This window comes from Dermacentor andersoni, chromosome 7, assembly GCF_023375885.2.
Source record: "Dermacentor andersoni chromosome 7, qqDerAnde1_hic_scaffold, whole genome shotgun sequence".
Taxonomy (NCBI): domain Eukaryota; kingdom Metazoa; phylum Arthropoda; class Arachnida; order Ixodida; family Ixodidae; genus Dermacentor; species Dermacentor andersoni.
In genome coordinates, this window is record NC_092820.1 from 133,112,396 (window position 1) to 133,131,528 (window position 19,133).

The window sequence follows — 19,133 nt, forward strand, 5'->3', positions numbered from 1 at the left end:
GGTATCGCCGGATGTGGCGTTGTGTCCGTCGGCAGGCACGGATGTCTTCGAGGCATTTCGTGTGAATAACTTTCCTTTTAGCTCGCCTCGCACACAATCTTTCAAATTCCTCGTCGTTTGGCGGTAAGCTGACATTTTTATTTTAAATTTGTGTACATTTCCTCAGACAATGAGCCATTATCGTAATTCCTCGTCCTTGCTTGCAGCAGTAATTGCCCGGCCTGCATCGTCATTGCATGCACTCCAAGGTGTAGATTATGAATTTCCTTGGAGACATTTTCATACTGACAGATAATGTAAGAATTATGTAATGGTCACGCCCGCGTGTTTCCGAGTCGGTACACCGGGCAAAGTTTCGGGCAACTTAATTTGTAACGAAGGCAACGTCAATGGTGTTGCTAGTCGTTGGGCCTCTGATGTAGGTTATATTGCCGTCATTTAAAGGTTCAATTGAATAGTTTGAGAGAAGCTCTGCGAGTTTGGCTCCTCATGCACATGTGGTTGAGCTTCCCCAAATTTCATTGTGAGCATTACAGTCGCCACAAATAATATGTGTAGACGGTGTCATTGCAACCAAGTTTTCAAGTCTCGAAGCGTCGAATGGCGTGCCTAGCTCCAGGTATACAGCAATGAGTGTGTACTCTTCTTGGCCTATTCATATTTTGTCTCTGTGAGGCGGAATATCAACCACGGAGGAAAAAAATATCCTTGCGAAAGGCTATCAGTAATCTGCTGATGTCATGCGGTCGCTGTGAATGATGAAAATAGTACCTTTGCATTCGGCAATGTGAAAATGGAAATGAAAATGGATGAAAAAGAACAAAGTTGTTTTTTTCATCCTGCAGCAAGTTTCATTTGCGGGAAGTAGTTTTTTATCCATTTTCATTTCCATTATTTATCTTTTCTTTATTTCAGTTATTAAGCACAAGTAATTTCTCCTAAGTAGGCCTTGGTGTCAGTGTTTGCTGGTTTTTCTACGTTATGGCTAATAAAAATCTGGCCCTTCGGTTAACCCCCTTTCTTCTTATTTATTAGATAACGAGGGACTCGAATTCGGCAACATTGATGCCTTGAGGTCACATGGGTGGATTTATTGACCGGTTGACTTCACCGAAAACGATCCTGCTCTCGTTACGCCTGCGGCAGAAAGGATGTTGCACATTCGCTACCAAGGTCTATGAGTGGTGGCGGGGGCTAACACTATCAGGATTCTGCTAGGAAACATATATACCCAAGAAAGTGGATGGGGAAACGGCGCCGCGGTAGCTAAATTGGTAGAGCATCAAGCGCGAAGTGCGAAGGTTGTGGGATCGTTTCCCACCTGCGGCAAGTTGTTTTTCTATCCAGTTTCATTTCCATTTATTTGTCGTTTCTCTATTTCATTTATTAAGCACAAGTAATTTAACCTAAGTTGTCCTTGGATTCAGTGTCTGTTGGATTCTTAGGATATGGCCAATAAAACTCGGGCCCCTCGGTTAAGCCCATTTTCTTCTGGTTTATGAGTATGTATGTATGTATGTATGTATGTATGTATGTATGTATGTATGTATGTATGTATGTATGTATGTATGTATGTATGTATGTATGTATGTATGTATGTATGGCGGTCCTAGATGAAGTAATGTTGTCGAAGAGGACGAGCCATGCCACCGAGCGTATTTTGTTGACACTTCAGGAGTAATGGCTTGCAACACTACAGCCAGACATTCCTTACAACCGTGATGACACGTTAAAATTAGAACAGCTGGCTTCTAAAGCAAGATATATATATATATATATATATATATATATATATATATATATATATATGCGTGTGCGTGTGTGTGTGTGTGTGAGCGTCAAAAAGGATCCTAAGTCGTATATATTTTGGAAACTGGGGTGTTTTCAAACGCTAAACCAAAATTTAGCATTCATAGAGCTTCGACAAGACCTTCGTAATTTTATTCCATATTTGGGAAATTTCAGAAGCAATGAAAATTCGACTAAGCGTATTGAATGCGTAGAACATGGCTTGTATGAGCGCATTTCTTTGCCACGTATTCTGTCGACTTCTGCAATTTTAGCATATATCGCTAAGTAAAAATTCATGCAAACATTTTATGGTGATCATAATGATGATGGATATGCTGATGGTGCTCATGACAGAAATTCTGGTTTTCTGGCGCGGGAACTAATGGTGAAAATTTCTGCGTGATACACTGTTCAGAATATACATAGCCTGTTTCGTTCTGAAACTCTTATCAAACCCGTTGAATTGATGACCTTCGTCATGTCAATATGAAGAGAAACAGCGGTTAATTGTATGACCCGTGCTTAAAGTAATGGACGCCCATGGTGGTGCATGTAAAGAACCCTAATGTGTTGGAACAGATTTCGACATAAATAAAACAAGCAGAAAAGCAGCAAGGTGACTACGGCGAAAAAATGATTGTAATGACAACAATCCGTAACACGTAACTAAACGGTTCAGATGCATATATATTGCTTGTAGAGTTTTTATTTTTTGCACTTAAATGTAACTGCTTTGCTAACAACAACTGGGATCTACAAAGAATATACGTTGCCCATTTTCTTTTTATAGACTAAATAAAAAAGAAGGACACACATCTAAGAACTGGAGGCTACGTAGAAGTTGTCCTTTTTATCAGTCTGTCTTTCCGCTTGACGTCTGGCAATCCTTTGTATATATCGTCTTATTTCCCGTCCGAACATATTCGTTATATTTATCGATACAATCTGTTGGAACCTCTTTATTAGGATCCGTTACCGACAGATCGTAATATACTGTCACTGCAAAAAAAGTTAAGGAGAATAATTAGGAAGGATGCAAGGATTTTTTAAAGGAACAAATATTTGTGTACAGCTTAAATATGCGAATTAAACCTTGTAAAGTTCTCACTTTCAAACTAAAATAGCCCTATCTTCTGCATATCCCCAACGTCAAAAAATCACCACAATCGTAACACTCCAGCAAAACAGAAGGAACATCAGTGCGTGAATAATAAAACCATTATCAACACATAACGCAATAACCTTTGAACTGATAAGTAGGCGGTAAAGTGGTGTTTCTTCTCACTAGAAGGACTTACACTGCATATCGATCTAATTTGCAGGATACATTTCTTACCTGGTATGAATACATATGTCCAAAACTGTACAGTGAAAAAAAACCGAAGAAAACAGCAAATCACGAAGACTTATCAAAACAGACTTGAATATTGCTGTCAGTTCACAATAGTTTTTACATGACAGCACCTATATGCACACGAACGGCTGAAACAGGATGAGGGCCTCTTTTTCCTGTGAGACTTTATCGGGTTGCGTTTGAGTGGTGCGCCACTCAAGGGAACAGTGTGGTAATATAAAAAAAAGGTGGCAGCGGCTCACAGGGGTACTACCACTTAACAAAGATGCGTTGCTTTACTGAATAAGTACTAAGAGTATTATGACATCTGTTGTAGTTTTGAATACCGTGATATTGCTGTCGCCGCGTTGTCGTACCACACATTCTAACGCATACTGTGGTATAAAGTTTGTAAACAGGGATAAGGCGCCTCAGAAAGGCTGGCCAACGTTTCGATAGGAGGACCTATCTTCGTTAAAGGCGGCCTCGACATACTCGGCATGTTAGTTTTAAAGTGTTAGCGCAGTGAAGTCACGTGTGGTTGTTGTCGGTGGCGGTTGGTTATGAAGGGAGAGACTTCAGAGATAATGAGCGCTGTCGCCTGACGTCTGTTAGCGTGGTTCCCAAGACGAGGAGACAAGAGCGGGAGAGTGGGAAAGCGGGGAGAAAAGAAAAGAAAGAAAAGTAGAGAAAAATAATAAGACACCAAGAGATGAAAAAGAACAAGAAAAAAAAAGAATGGCATGGGAGGGTGTTGGGGAAGAGTGAAGTTAGGGAGTATTCAGGGGTGTCATTGGCGGCATGTTTTTGTGGCTTTAAAAGAGCCGGTAAGGCGGTCAGTGAGCGAGTAACACAAAAGAACCCCCCCCCCCCCCTCAAAAAAAAAACATGAATTAAAAGGGTGGCAACTAGCATAGAAGCAATGCGTCGAATAATTTTGAAATAGTTAAGATGGCTGCAAGGAGTCTGGGGTGCAATGTATGGGGTAACTGGAAGGCAGCGGCATGGTCTTTCAAGGGACGTTAGCCCCAGTAGATCAACGTACGTGTCGTTATGGCGGTATAGAAAAATGCGATATCCTATGTGGCTGAGGCACCGAAAAAGGTATACTGACGTCTGGGACTTTGGAATGTGTTGGGGTGTTTCAAAAACATCTGGACAAAAATTGACAAAAAAGGAAAAGAGATGGGGGACCAAAACCAGAAAAACAAATAGGAGGGTGACTGCGCAGAAGCGGTCGGGGACCGGTGTACATGGGAAGAGGGGATCGTACAGTTGATGTAAACGTAAAAACATGAAAGAGTATATTAGATTGAGTAGTAGGCAGGAAAAAAATTTCTAAATGGAGCAATAGGGGAGGTTAAGAATTAAGGTTAACTGGTGGCATAATGTGTTTTGTGTCTTGGTTGATGATATGAGAATTTCAGATTTAAGTTACCGCTTTTAAAGATTCTAAGTTGCCGCGTGCCAAATTAATTCCCGTTGGGTGTAGGCAGTTAAAATTGTGTATGAGGTATGATTTCGTATATTTCCTTTCGCAAGGTGAACGGAAATTTGTAGTACATAGAGCCTTGCTTTGTCAAATATATGGCCATGTTCATTAAAGTGGCTGGCTACTGCTTTAGGTAAATTGTGTTTTGTGTCCGCGTGGCGACCGTTGAGTCTTGCATGAATTTGTTGACCAGTCTCATCTATGTATTGTTTGCTACAAGTGGCACATTCTAGACAGTAGACTACGTTGCTTGATCTGCAGATGAAAGCCGAAGTTAGCTTGTGTGCGTAATTGACGCTGTACTTTTTACTGTAGTAGTAGATTGAATATGTTTGCATGTAGAGCCCCTGGCGTGGCCACAGGGACCGGTTCCCACCTTCCTCTTTGTTCTTAGTTTGTCATGCACAAGAATATATTTAAAATTAGTGTTGCGTCTGTAGGCTACTCTGGGCGGGTCGGGAAAAATCTTAAGTTTCTGGTTGCTGGAGAGAATTGGGTAATATTTACTGAGGATTGGGAGTGCTACGTTTGGGAGTGCGTTTGAGAATTTAGTAGTAAGAAGAGGCGTTGTTGTTCCTGTGATCATAGGGCGGGGCTTGAGGACCTCGGCTCAATCAAGTTTGGTTGCAGCAGTGTAGACTTTATGAAGGTCATTGTTTTGTTTGGATGCTTCCTGTTTGATAGGGTTTATTTAAGGGGATCGAGTCTATTTATGTAGTCTTGGTTTTCAACGCAAATGCGACGTAGTCGTGTGGCTTGGCCTTTAGAGATGCCTTGTTTGCAATATCTGGGATGGTGGCTCGTATATTTTAGGTACTGTTGTTTGTCGAAAGGTTTCCTATACAGCATTGTCTTTAGCGCCCCATTGCCAATGTATACTGTTGTGTCCATAAGGTTTATGCACTCATATGAATGTTCTTGTTGAATGAAAAGGGTTTAAAAATGCTAAATAATTATCTAGGCTGTCTTGACCATGTCCCCATATTATGAATATGTCGTCTATGTATCGTAGGTATGTGTGGGGCCTGTCAGTGCGGCGCGATAGGAAATCTGTTCCTAGAATGTCCATAAATATGTTTGCGTAGGTTGGTGCAAAAGGCGTACCCATACTTGTACCATGTATATGTAGGTAGTAACTTTCCTCAATTCGAAGTAGTTATGTGTTAGAACTAATTCAATGAGATTCAAGTAGACTTCAGTAGAGTGTTGTGCATTGTGTATAGACAACGTTTGTATTATCGAAAATAGACCATCAGGTATGGGAATGTTGGTGTACAGGGCCATGACGTCTAGTGTTGCGAGAATTATGTTGTGGGGTAGTGTGCCTTTAGTATTAATGTCCTCTATAATTCTCAGCGGGAGGGGCGTATCTTGTACAAATGACGGAAGCGCTTTTGGCAAATCACCAAGGAAGTGTTTAAGGAATGTGATGCTCTCTGTCGGGGTGTTGTTCTTTGATACTATCGGGCCCTGGTATAAAAGTGGGGTATAGTTCAGTGGATGGAATTTTATGAATTTTTGGAAGGAGGTAGAAACGCCCGGCAGTTTTGTTCCTTCGTTTAAAAAGTTTGTATTCTGACTGTGTTATCAATTCACCAGCCAAAAGTGATTTCAGCCTGTTCGTAATTGTCACTGTGTAGGATAATGTCGGATCGTTGTCTAGCTTACAGTAATGTTTTGGGTTGTTTAGTTGTCTGTACGCCTCGTACTTGTATTTTTCTACTGGCGAAATAACTATACTTCCACCCTTATCTGCTTCCTTAATAACAATGTCATTCCGGCAACTAAGATTTCATATGGTATTACTCTCTGACGAAGTTATGTTTTTAGGTCACTTAGATTCCTTGGATTGGATTTTCATTTCTTTGCTGACAGTGTTAAGGTATATGTCAAATTCTGTGGCTTGTTCTGGTTCGGGAGTCCAAGTGGATTGGGCTCTAAGCGGTGTCGTGCCGGCGTCTGGTGTGTCTGCGAAAAAGTGTCTGATCCGCATTCTTTGGGAAACTTCTGACAGGTCTTTGTGAAGCTCGAATTCATTTATTGTTTTGTTCGCAGGACAAAAGTTTTTCTTTTGTCTGTTTGTCATTATATGTTTTTCGAAACGCCCTCGCCAACACATTCCGAAGTCCCAGACGTCATTATACCTTCTACGGCGCCACAGCCACACAGGGTATCGCCATTTCTGTATACCACCGTAATGACACCTACGTTGAGCTACTGGGGCTAACGTCCATTTAAAGACCATGCCGCTGCCTTCCAGATACGCCATACATTGCATCCCAGACTCCTTGTGGCCGTCTTAACAACTTGAAAATTACTCGACGCATTGTTGCTATGCTACTCCAGTCACGTTTTAAACTCCGTTTTCTTTTGACGGGGGGGGGGGTCTTTTGTGTTACTCGGGCACTGACCGCCTGACCGGCTCTTTGAATGCCGCAAAAACATGCCGCCAACGACACCTCTGAATGCTCCCTAACATCTCGCTTCCCCAACGCCCTCCTATGCCCCTTCCTTTTTTCACTTGTTCTCCCCCCTTTTTTTTTCCTCTTGGTGTCCCCCCGTCTTTCTCTCTCTTTTTCTTTTATTTCTTTTCTCCCCGCCTTCCCACTCTCCCGCTCTTGTCCCCTCGCCTTGGGAACGACGCTCACAGACGTCAGGCGACGCGCTCATTACCTCTGAAATTTCTCCCCTTATAACCAACCGCCACCGACGACAAACGCATGTGAAGTCAGTGCACTAGCCCTTTAAACCTAACATGCCGAGGATGACAAGGCCGCCTTTGACGAAGATAGGTCCTCCTATCGAAGTGTTGGCCAGCCTTTCTGAGATACCTTATCCCTGTTTAGAAACTTTAAACCTCAGTGTGCTATTCCATCTGTCAGCTCCTTTCTTCATTTTGGAATTCTAACGCATAGAAACATAGCTTCTGTTCTCTAAAATTATAGCGGCTACTTGACTCCCATTATTGGCCATGTTTGCACGGTTCTTCGCTCAAACCAGCCAGGCTTTGCGTAGCCTGGAGGCTTAAGGGGTGGCGACGTTCGTCGATGACATTGGTGTTCATAGCAGCACTTGACATAACCCTGGTCATTTGTGGAAAGGCACGGCCAGTGCAAGTGATTTCGTGTGGCCTGGCGAGTGTCCGTGAGAAGGCAATGCATCTAGATTTGTGCTCGATGTGGCAGGAAACTGTAATGCTGCCCTAGAAGTGTTTCGAAACTGGCAAGATTTGCTTAGATTACTTGAATCAGCGTTTTTAATACGCCATTTTTTGGTTAGAAGGAAATCTAGAGGTGAGTAATTAAGCGCGGTATGAGTACTCGGCCATCAGTGATAGGACTAGCCAATGCATCAATAAGCTGCCGTCGGGTCAAGTCCGAAACATGGATGGCACTCATAAACCACTCATTGTGCTTTGCTTGTGCACGGACCTACTCAAAAGCAGCACACGACACCACATAAGCGCGCATATGCGAGACAAAACGCGTCTCCACGTTCATGCACAGTTCTTTTAATAACACACACTCCAATGTGTGTTCGCTGTACTACGAAGACAACCAGCAGTGGTTCACGCAAGGTAACGTTTAACGTCACTTCACCGCTCATGTTGGGCTTAACGTTGACGAAATTAAACCTTCGCCGTCAATATCACCTCTAATTATCGCCAGTCAAAGCATGCAGCACAGAAAGCTTCGCTTAGATTGACTCCCACACTGCGTGGGAACCACATATTTTCCTGCCACTCTTTACTCGGTTTGTCGGCGGGAAAACAACGAATTCCGAGGCTCCCGTAGGAATAAGAGAAATTGAACGCGGTAGGCCGCACTACCACGGAAGCGTATACAGGGTGCTTCAGCGAATGCTTTCACAAATTTTTAAACGTTGCCTGTGCCAGCTAGCACAAGTCTTGTTCATGAGATGTTCTAGTCGAAGCGGCGGACACTACCTGCACAAAAAATTGAAACACATAATCGACTAATATACACTAATTCGCTAATTACTTTTTAACTGATTACCTTATGCCCCATATTACAATTCACTAATTCTAGCCGTGGTGGTTGCAAGGCCTATTCACTTGGACGAATTATCAGCGTGACACCTGTTTTGAGGTACTAATTCCCAAATTTTTCGGAGAAATGCATTGGCGTTCCAGTTGCTTTCATAACAAAACGTCATTTATTGCAATTAAATACAAAATAACCGGAACGCCATTGCATTTCTCCGCAAACTTCGGGAATGAGTATCTCGAAACTGGCGTCATGCTGAAAATTTGCTCCAAGTGGATTCACTTTGCGAACTCCACGGCTAGAATTTATAAATTGAAATACCGGCCATAATGTAATTAGTTAAAAAGGTCATTAGCGACTGGTTATTAATTAGTCGATTATGCATTTCAATTTTTTTACAACTAGTGTCCGCCGCTTCGTGTAGGCCACCTCATGAACAATGATTGTGCTATCTCCCACAATCAATGGTTAAAAATTTTTGAAAGTTTTCACGGAAACACCGTGTATAACGGCATAGTTTCTGTATAGACCGGGCGTCCGACTTCCGTGTGTAGAACTGCATTACTCAGTCGCCTAGGGCACCCGATAGTCATCATTATGTACGAAGGCAAGTGCACTGCGTCATAGATGACACTACGAAGATAGCTTACAATTGAGTATGCTTTAACGTAAACCTTTGTAGCTCCTCGCGCACTGATGCCGCTTTAGCGGCTCCTTAAACTAAGAAATTCATTTGCAGAGCATACTTGAGTTCTTGTTTTTGGCAAGGTGGCGCCTATTCTGACCTTGCCCAAACAGCATGTACTCCTCCTGTCGCTAACGGCCGTACCGCTGTGCAGAGCACACACGACGCACTGCAATACTGCAAACCCTATGCCGCGTGCGATACAGCCGCACGGGCCCACCACTAGAGACCAATTCCCCATTTGCGACTACGGAATATTTGTTGCCTGGTGTGAGGCTTTTCAGACTATTCAGACAATTTAGACTATTCACCGCTTTTCAGACGCTATGGACGAGCCAACTCGAAAGTGTGAGCGCATTATCATCACATTCGAAGCAAAGCCAGCTATCCCAGGGGCAGTTGTGTCACGTGCCAAAAAAAACAATAAGTTGCGAATGGGAAGTTTTTTTGCAGTATCAATTCAATTTTTATCACAGACGTGGCCGTGTTGGCATTCCGCGGGCTCCATAGTTGCCCTCCATGCATTTTGAAAATTGTGCACCCAATTGTGCATTTTGAAAATTGGACATTTACTACCTCTACCTGTGTAATGTGCAAATGATGAGGGTGAAGTTAAAAAATACGTAAATCATGTAGTAAAGGTCGATAGTGGATAGAATGATGCAATAAATATACGGAAGCAACTCCTGCTCACCGTTTTAGCTCGGCATAACAAAGGTTTGATGTACACATACCTGCCATTTCGTGTACATATACTCTAGCATCGTATGCATCTTTCAAGCACACTGACCTCTAATCCAGTAGCGTCTACTACTGAATAGCTGATTTAATTTTCTAATTTCACCTGCTTAACTTTTAAAAACTGAATATCTGCCACTGTGGCCTAAGGGGTACGGCATAGAGCCCTATATATATTTATATAATTGTTACGCTTCTTTCTGCACAAGTTCCTCCTAACCAGTGTCCGCTCGACAAAGAAGTAACATGGCATTTGCCCCCATAACATTTCTTCATCCGCTTATAGCATTGTGACCCCGCAAGAATTGCTGTTTGCATTTCGGCATAGCTTGTAGAACGGCGTTGAGAATAAGCGCAAACAGCTCATGACTGTAAACTCGCGCTCTCTTTTTCTCAATAAATATACAAAATAAATGACCATTTAAAAAAAAATTTGAATAAGGTAAAGTACACTAGACAAAGTTGAAGACAAGTATAAGCATCACATTCCTTTTACCGCATTTAATTATTCACGTCGCGAACCCTTTGCTTCACATAATTTTTATCATATGCATTGTATCAGCATCACTCTTCCGAAATACAAGGTATATGCAATATGAAGTATTTTCAAAAGATGCATGTTCTATTTACGTGAGAGGCATACTAATCAGTTTCACACGACACTATTTCGAGTAGCGTATGCATAATATTACGGCGAATTTATGAGCCAAAGAAAGATTGCACAAGCACTTTCTTTTTATATAGATATTACTTTCTGGAAACCTTGTTATATAGCATTAACCTCAGACGAGATTGGCCTAGCACCACCAGCAAATTTACTCTAATGTAACTAGTATGGTTCCCCTTTTCGCAAAGACAGTATTCATCAAAATTTGTTTTTATAAAGTGCGTAGATTTCCTTAGCTATTCTCACATGTGAAAGCACCAGTCGCCGCGTTTTGGTTCTCATCCTTTATGTCCTTAGCAAGCAGAGGGAGACCTGCGAAAGACAAGGAAATAAATATCATCAAAGTATTCCGTCGTTTCTGTCGCACTAGCTGTTTCGTAAATAAAGCCACGCACTTCATCTCGCGGAGCAAATATCAAGCACCATTGCAGCAATACTGCCTGTAAAGTACTTCCTATGCAGGCATGCTAGAGATCCATGACAGTAATGAGACATTTTATTAGTTTTTCAGCTGTTATCTTCCACTGCATTGGAAAAGCAAGTGTTGCGTGATAATGATAAATGGCCAAATGTTGTTTTGCTTTGATTGCGGTGTCCGCATACAAGTCGAAAGCACGCTGTGACAAAAACCAGTCGCGAAGGTACTCTTTTTGGAACATGCTTTCCCTCCCCCAAATTTACCGTGCTTTTCATTAAACTATTCTCGGAATTGCAATAATGATTAACCTAGATGCCCTGTGCTGTTGCATGTCGAATCGTTGAGGTATGCTGCAGCATCGAATTATTTTAAACTGGAGTAGCACTATAAAAAGGAAGAGGTGAAATAGTTGAGAAGTGACGTGAAGCAAAGCATATCAAACTGCACACATGTGAATAATTTTGCAATTACCGCAGGTCTAGATAAAAAGCACTATCAAGCCGTTTGCGTGTGTATGTGTCTGTTCAATCCAAAAAATATATTTTGTATTGGTGGTAGCCTAGTGTTGAAGGGGAAAAAGACTATGAGCTTTTCAAATCTGTGAAGGAAGTTGACCAGCGAAGCAGTTAACATAAGCGACAGTGGGGACACAGAATTTTTAACAAAAACACGAACACATTTATTGTCCTGATCCGTACTCAGTTGGGATAGGTACGCACACACATTGTCGTATCACCTCTGTCAATAAATGCGTAAAAGGTTTCTGTGCCTACACAACGAGAAATTTGTCGATCATGTCACACAAAAATGAATGGCTCAGCTCCCTTATGCAATGGGTCATACCCCTGCAAACAAGAAAAAAAATATATTTATCTACCTGCGAACGTACTGATTTTGAAGATGCTGCCTCTTGGTAACTAATGTACCGAAAATCCATGTACAAGTGATGAGACCTATAAGCTTTTGCATAGAATGAAGCGATCTTGCATGAAATTTAGGAGCTGACTTTTTCCACGTGTGGATGTGCTGACAGACACAAAAATTCCACTGAACCCTAGCAGTTAACAGCTACGTTATAATATCATCCAGGCTGTAATGCCCAACAATGTCGCAAAACTAAACCAAAAGGAATATTGTCGAAATTATAGGCCAACCGGTGCCGATATCTGTGGAACGCGCCTTTAAGAAAACTGACATGAAACAGGAACACGGAATCATGGTTGTACTTTCTGGATTCATGAAGTACATAGCAGGAGAGGCCAACGCTGAATCTGCTTCAACAAGGCGTTCGAGCTGATTGGTCAAGTTGGTGATTTATAATCGTAAGTGTACAGCGATTGTATTTGTCATTTATCTTGTCCAGGCTTAAATTATGGGGTTTAACGTGGCTAAACCACTTTCTGTTTATGAGGCACGCCGTAGTGGAGGACTCCAGAAATTTCGACCACATGGGGTTCTTTAACGCGCATCTAAATCTAAGTACACGGGTGTTTTCGCATTTCGCCCCCATCGAAATGCGGCCGCCATGGCCGGGATTCGACCCCGCGCCCTCGTGCTCAGCAGCCCAACACCACAGCCACTGAGCAACCACGGTGGGTAAACCTGGACAACACCCGTCGTTGTTGCTCAGTGGCTATGGTGCTGGGCTGCTGAGCACGAGGGCGCGGGGAAGAATCCCGGCCATGGCGGTCGCATTTCGATGGGGGCGAAATGCGAAAACACCCGTGTACTTAGATTTAGGTGCACGTTAAAGAACCCCATGTGGTCGAAATTTCCGGAGTCCTCCACTACGGCGTGCCTCATAATCAGAAAGTGGTTTTGGCACGTAAAACCCCATAATTGAATTTTTTGTCCAGGTTTAACGCTCGTGCTGTACGCTTACGTCTACTTCAACAAACAGGTATTGGGAACCACCGAGGCATGCTCCTGTGCTTTTATAGATTTAGGCTCGATGGATCATCCTCTGTTCACCAATCCTTCTTCCTTTCTTCTTTCGGAAAATCGTAACTACTCAGTACATTGTGCAGTGCAATACTGATGTTTCTTGCTTGAGTTGTAGTTATCAATGTTTTCTATTGTTTCCTTTGTAGCTATTTTGACTGGGACCTATTAGTTGACTGCGAAACACCGTTTGAGCCACGTGTTCGTTTAATACATATAGAAGCTGCTTTGACGTGGTATTGGATACCATTAATCAGAACTTCATTGGATGCGCGATTGTGGAAACGAATCATTTCATGGTTACAGCAGCATGAGTCGACACGGACTGAGCTAAACTAGGGATATTGCAAGCATGAAGCTATGGCAGCTCATGCATTGGCACAGCGGCTGTCCATTGCGTGTGGCCTACTCGCAGGCCTCGCCGCACGTCTTGCTACTCTCACACGTCCTGCCGCTGCTTCGCAATATACACCGCCAGCTGAACCCGCGTCTTTCGTTTTCCTCTATCTCCTTGAAAATTACTCGTCAGGTACGCCTTTGAGCAGCGCCGAACGGAACAAAAATATTGCTTTAGAAAGAATGTATTGGCAAAACACATATTCGTGTTTAGTCCACATATACACAAAAGTGCTCATTGCTACTAAAGGTTAGTGTGACATCAGCTTGTCGCATGCTGAAATCCCACGTTCTGAATGACACATTCGAAACAAAACAGCGCGGTTTTGACTGGGACAAGTATGGGAGACAGGACACGAACAAGTGCTGACTTCCAGCTGAAGCTTATTGCTTGGAACGAAGAAATATATAACAGCTCTAACCAACAGGAGAAAACCAAAAAACATACATATATTCACAGTCAGTCATACATGCCGCGCTGAACAAGGGAGATAACTGTAATCATCATACCTCCCCCGCTAAAAATGCCAGTTCTTTGGACGTAATCGATAAGGAGGGGCTACTGGCGCATGCGTCTTTGGACCAGGCGATTTGCGCTGCTTAGATGATTTCACGCGATAGCTGGTTACCATGTTTACTTAAAACTTGTGTTCGAGCGAAGTCAGGGTGGCAAGCCTTGCTGTCGCAGTCTCTACAGTGGATGCCAAGATGCCCTTTTACAGTATTATGCGCATTGTTGTTGTGCTCCTTCAGGCGTTCATTAAGGCATCCCCCCGTTTGACCGACACAAAGCCTGCCCCATGACAAGGGAATGGCGTAGGCAACTCCCTCTTTACAATAAATGAATTGATTTTCATGTTTGATGTTGCACTCTCTTGGAACAAAATCGGTATTAATAATTTTGCAGATCTTTCCAAGCTTATGCGGAGCCGAGAAAACTACTTTGACACATGCTCTGTTAGCTATATTTTTTTCTTTTATGGGAGACATAATGAATATAAGGCACTGCAGTGGTTCTTGTCTTTTTCCTTTGCTGTCATCGAAACTACCCGTTGTCCTTTTCTGTTTTTGCTAAAAAAAACAGATGATAGTTTCTTACACAGACACTAGGAGCTGCTTGGGATAACCAGCCTTTACCAGACGATCTGTTTAATGATTGAAGCTATCTTGCATGGAGTGCGTGCAAGATTGTTGCGTGCAGGCTCGTTTAACCAGCTTAGAATGAGATGACGTAAAAGGCAGCAATGTTTTATTGCTTCATGTTCGTAAGACCAACACGTGTAATGTTGCGTTAACCTTAGTTTCATATCCAGAAAGCTGATGACATCGTTTTCTTGCCCTTTAGTAGTTAATATGAGCGGATGAAGGCACTGAACAAAGGTATCATTGATCTGCGTAAAGGCTGCGTCAAATTTTTCCGCATTTGTGTCTATAAGAACAAGAAAGTCGTCTGCATAGCGAAAACACTGTAAAACCTTTGTCCCTTTAAATTTATCTTCGAGCCTTCTACCCTTTTGTGCTTATCACAAGTCACTAAGCACGGGGGCTATGCATGAGCCTATGCAGACTCCCCGTTCTTGCAGGTAAAACTCGCCGTCACAGGAAATGAATGTAGAACTTAGGCACACTTGAAGTAGTTCTAAAAAGCCGCCGACGGATATGCCGGCCTTGTTTTGTCAGTCAATACAGTCCTCTATGGTCGAGAAAAGCTCATTATGCGCTAGTGAATAATATAAGTCCTTAACGTCAAAATAACAGGGCTTCCGTCCTTTGTTCTTGCTAGTTTCTAAAAACTGGATTACATCCTGTGGATTCTTCACCTGGTAGAAATCGTCTAACGTGAGCGAATTTAAAATATTTAGAAAAACGGTTACAGTTTTTTGCCAAGTGCCTCTCTCGGATACGATTAAAGGAAGCGGACACTCTGGCTTGTGGGTCTTGGCGCTAAGGAACACTTGTAAACGGAGCCCTTTACTATTATCTGCTGCTTCCGTTAATAATTTGAGGTTAAATTTTTGCGCACTTTCTTGGCCTTAGATTAAATTTTTTCAAAGAAATGTTCTTGGCTACAAAAAACAAAGACAAAATAGCTTCCCTACCCTTCTTGACGTATAATTGAGTAGGTAGCACTAGGAATCCTTCCTCCTTGTCCCCTGGGAGCAAACGCAGCGAGTGTTCCTTCAATTACGAAACGGTTCCGCGTACAGAAAATGAATTCACAGGAGCCTTGCGACGCAAAAGCGTGTCCACTCCTTCAGGCACGCACCTGTCGGACTCTTCCGCCAGAACCAGCCTGGAAACCCGCCTCACCAAACTCAGAAGTTCGACAGGCGACATTTTGGGCTCCGTGGCATACTTAGGCCCTGGGAGAGAACACCGCGCATTTCTGTGGGACACGACACGTTCCCTGCGGTATGGATGACGTGCTTAAGGGTAGGAATTGCCAAAAATCATCAGTCCTTGACAGACATCATAACTCTATGCCAAAACTCCGAGAAGCTACGCAAATAGCGCTCGCTCACAAGTCGCCCCTTCTCGCGCGATGACATCATTGCTGGTTTGGCTACCATCTCCGACCAGTCAGCGTCGCTTACTGAAGTGAAAGCGTTCGTTAGGGAAGAAGCTGCAGGTCAGTTCTCATTGATATCCTTCGCTCAGTCACCGCATCTCCCACATCCTGCATCGAATTTTACGCATCCGCCTCGTCACGCAATCTAGCAGGAAATCGCCGAAGACTTGCCAGACCAGAGCCAATATCTTCATGCGTCTGCACCATTGGGCTGCGCTGACGTCGGTGCGCCGCCCCAACAAGTCCCGGTGCTTGCTCCACTCAGCCACGCTAAAGTCGTCGCCAAGACCCAGCCACTCTCTTCAAATATTTCTCTCCATTCATTTGACTTCGTGCCTAGACCCCGACGGCCACTCACCGCACAGTCATCCAGTCGTGCAGTCAGCAGCCGCCCCGTACAGCGCGTCCTGTGACATGGATGAAAGCTGCCCCGGCGAGCCTGTGGGGTACTCCCGACAACCGGCCAATATCATTTGCGTGTGGCTACGCCGGTCACGTCGCGCGTTTTTGTAGTCGCGGGCAACCGCCTTGGGCCGCATCACCCCTGAGAGGCCTGTCCAACTGTCCACATGATGGCCCCCCGTCGGCTATGTCGCCGACATAGGGCTCACTGTATGAAGGCCCCTACCACGTAGTAGAATTAACATCTCCGGTCAACTACGTGATCAAGTCCGTAGAACCATGTTGTGCTGACCACGTCAATATCTACTATGGCCCACTCATAGGGACGAGCTGTTAGGTCGCCGGGTGGCTACCTTTTTGTTCCCGGGGGTAATTGTTCAGAAGTATCAGAACGATATAGTGGGTCGTCCTCGCCAGCGCTTTCTAGTGGGTGGTCCTCTTCACCGCGTTTGCTCGTGAATGCCGCTCGCGCTGGGAGTCCGTGTCCTGCTGTAAATGTCATTCTTAAGCAGACTAATATATATATATATATATAGACCCCGACTATGTATCCAGCGATAGATACATACGCGGATAAATAGAAAAATAGATAGATAGACAGTATTCACTTTCTAAAGTAGTTAATGAATGCTCATTGCATCTGAAGATGGTAGAACCTGGTTTCACTTGGACAATCATATCTACACGGCGCCTTAGACGTGTTTACGAGGGACAGTTCTTCAAGACGTTGGATTAAAGTTATCAAAATGCTATTGGCCTTTATAGGGAGTAATAGACTCTCTCTAGATGTCTGTTGTGAGTGACTCTAGTGCACTGGAGTCATTGCTGCTGCACTGAGCCATCAAGTATTGAGCAAATGATTGCAGCTGAAAAATTGGGTTTTATCTAAGGTATCTAAAAAGGTTGCCTCGGCTTTCGAGCAGCTGACATACTTGTTTGCTATATTTAAGCAAATCAGATTAGTCTTAGGACACTCTCGGCATGTCTGTATTCATTCAAAACAATGGAAGGCACTGCAGTATTTGATTGTGCTTCTTTACCGAGCACCATTCTCAAAGTACATCTGTAGACAAGCTGTTTCTGTGCTTCGTTGATGTCATTGTGATTGTGCGTTAGATAGGATCCCCTTTCACTTTGTTGTTATTTACGGGCTGCCCTGATGACCAGACGTGCATTTCCTATCGCAATTTATTTTATTGAGTTGTCTAAGTCAGCAATCATTTTAATCAAGGAGGCTCCACACAATGTTTATATTTCACTTTGCTGAGAAATTCCCAATAACATTTTATATTTCATGATAATTTTGCTCTTAATATTGGGCTCGCTTTGATCCGAAAATAATTTTTTTGTAAACTACTACCCACCTTCTTTTAAAACACTTCATTTTATGTTGTTCCAGAAAATATTCGACCGCACAAAATAGACATGAAAATAATTTTGGGTCTTACGTGCCAAAGCCATGATCTGATTGCGAGACATATGCCAAAGTTCGATAACTCAAATGTTTTTGACGAGCTGACGATGCTTAAGTTGCAGCTAAGCCTAAGTACACGATCGTTTCTGCATTCCGCGTTCTGAAGAATGAGGCCGTCGCGACTGTGATTAAGCCCACGACCTATTTATTCCCAAGCATTGTATTGTCATAGCCGCAAAGCAAGCGCGGCGAGTCTCCAGTCACTTATGCTGCCACCAAGTTTTTCGCTACCACAGACACAAAAAATCCACCGAACTCTAGCCTTACACAGCTTTGCTGCAAAATTGTTCAGGCTCTCATGCCAAATGAAACCGAGAAACTAAACAAAGAGAAATATTTATTTGTCGAATATTCAGAACAACCGCTACCGATATCGCTGGAACTCGCTTTTAAGAAAACTGAGCTGAGACAAAAACACGAAATCATGGTTGTGCTTACTGGACTTCCGAGGAAGATCGCAAGAGAGCCCAACGGTGAAACTACTTTAACAAGGCAGCGTCGCTGAGTGGTCATGCTGGCGACTTATAACCGGAAGTGTAAAGCGCTTGTCCTTGTCTTGTGTTGTCCAGGTTTAACCGCCGAGGCGTGTTCCGGTGCTTTTATTGATCTAGGCTCTGTGGATCATTTTCTCTGCTCGATTTCTGATTACTTTCTTCTTTCGGGAATTCGCAACTACTCAGTCAATTCCTAAGAGCAACATTGTTTTCAGCTTCAAGGGTAGTTATAACTTTTTATTGTTTTTTGTTTGGATTTTTGTTGTATTGTTTATTGTTTGGACACGGCAACACTGCCGTGGCAATGTCACCGACTTTCCCGCTCCTTGTGCAGCCTCTGGCTGGGTGCCTTTGGATCAGCGCTGCTGCAACTTTCACGGTGGATGGACGCTGCCAGCTTGCCTCGCCTTTGACCTTGCTGGATTGCATCTTAGGCGCACCCTTCGGTGATCCCGTCACATCGCGGCTGCCACACGTGGACTATGGTTACAGCGCATCATCTACACGCACCGTGACGTCACCTGACTATATCGCACCTGCTGCCTTTCTGGCTTTAAAACGGACGCCCGTTTCAGCAAACACCAGTGGACACGGCAACACTGCCGTGGCAATGTCACCGACTTTCCCGCTCCTTGTGCAGGCTCTGGCTGGGTGCCTTTGGATCAGCGCTGCTGCAACTTTCACGGTGGATGGAAGCTGCCAGCTTGCCTCGCCTTTGACCTTGCT

The 19,133-nt window shown here is 43.5% G+C and overlaps 1 long non-coding RNA gene across 1 annotated transcript in view; it reads right to left on the reverse strand.

Moving 5' to 3' along the window:
• Nucleotides 1-2,479: 2,479 nt before the first annotated feature.
• The window catches only part of LOC129385359 (uncharacterized), a 57,693-nt gene continuing 41,039 nt past the window's right edge, over nt 2,480-19,133 (reverse strand). Inside the window, exons 4-5 of the long non-coding RNA XR_011895539.1 lie at nt 10,960-11,025; nt 2,480-2,790 (exon numbers count right to left, since the gene is read on the reverse strand). This is a non-coding gene — a long non-coding RNA (uncharacterized lncRNA). The remainder of the gene's footprint in view (nt 2,791-10,959; nt 11,026-19,133) is intronic.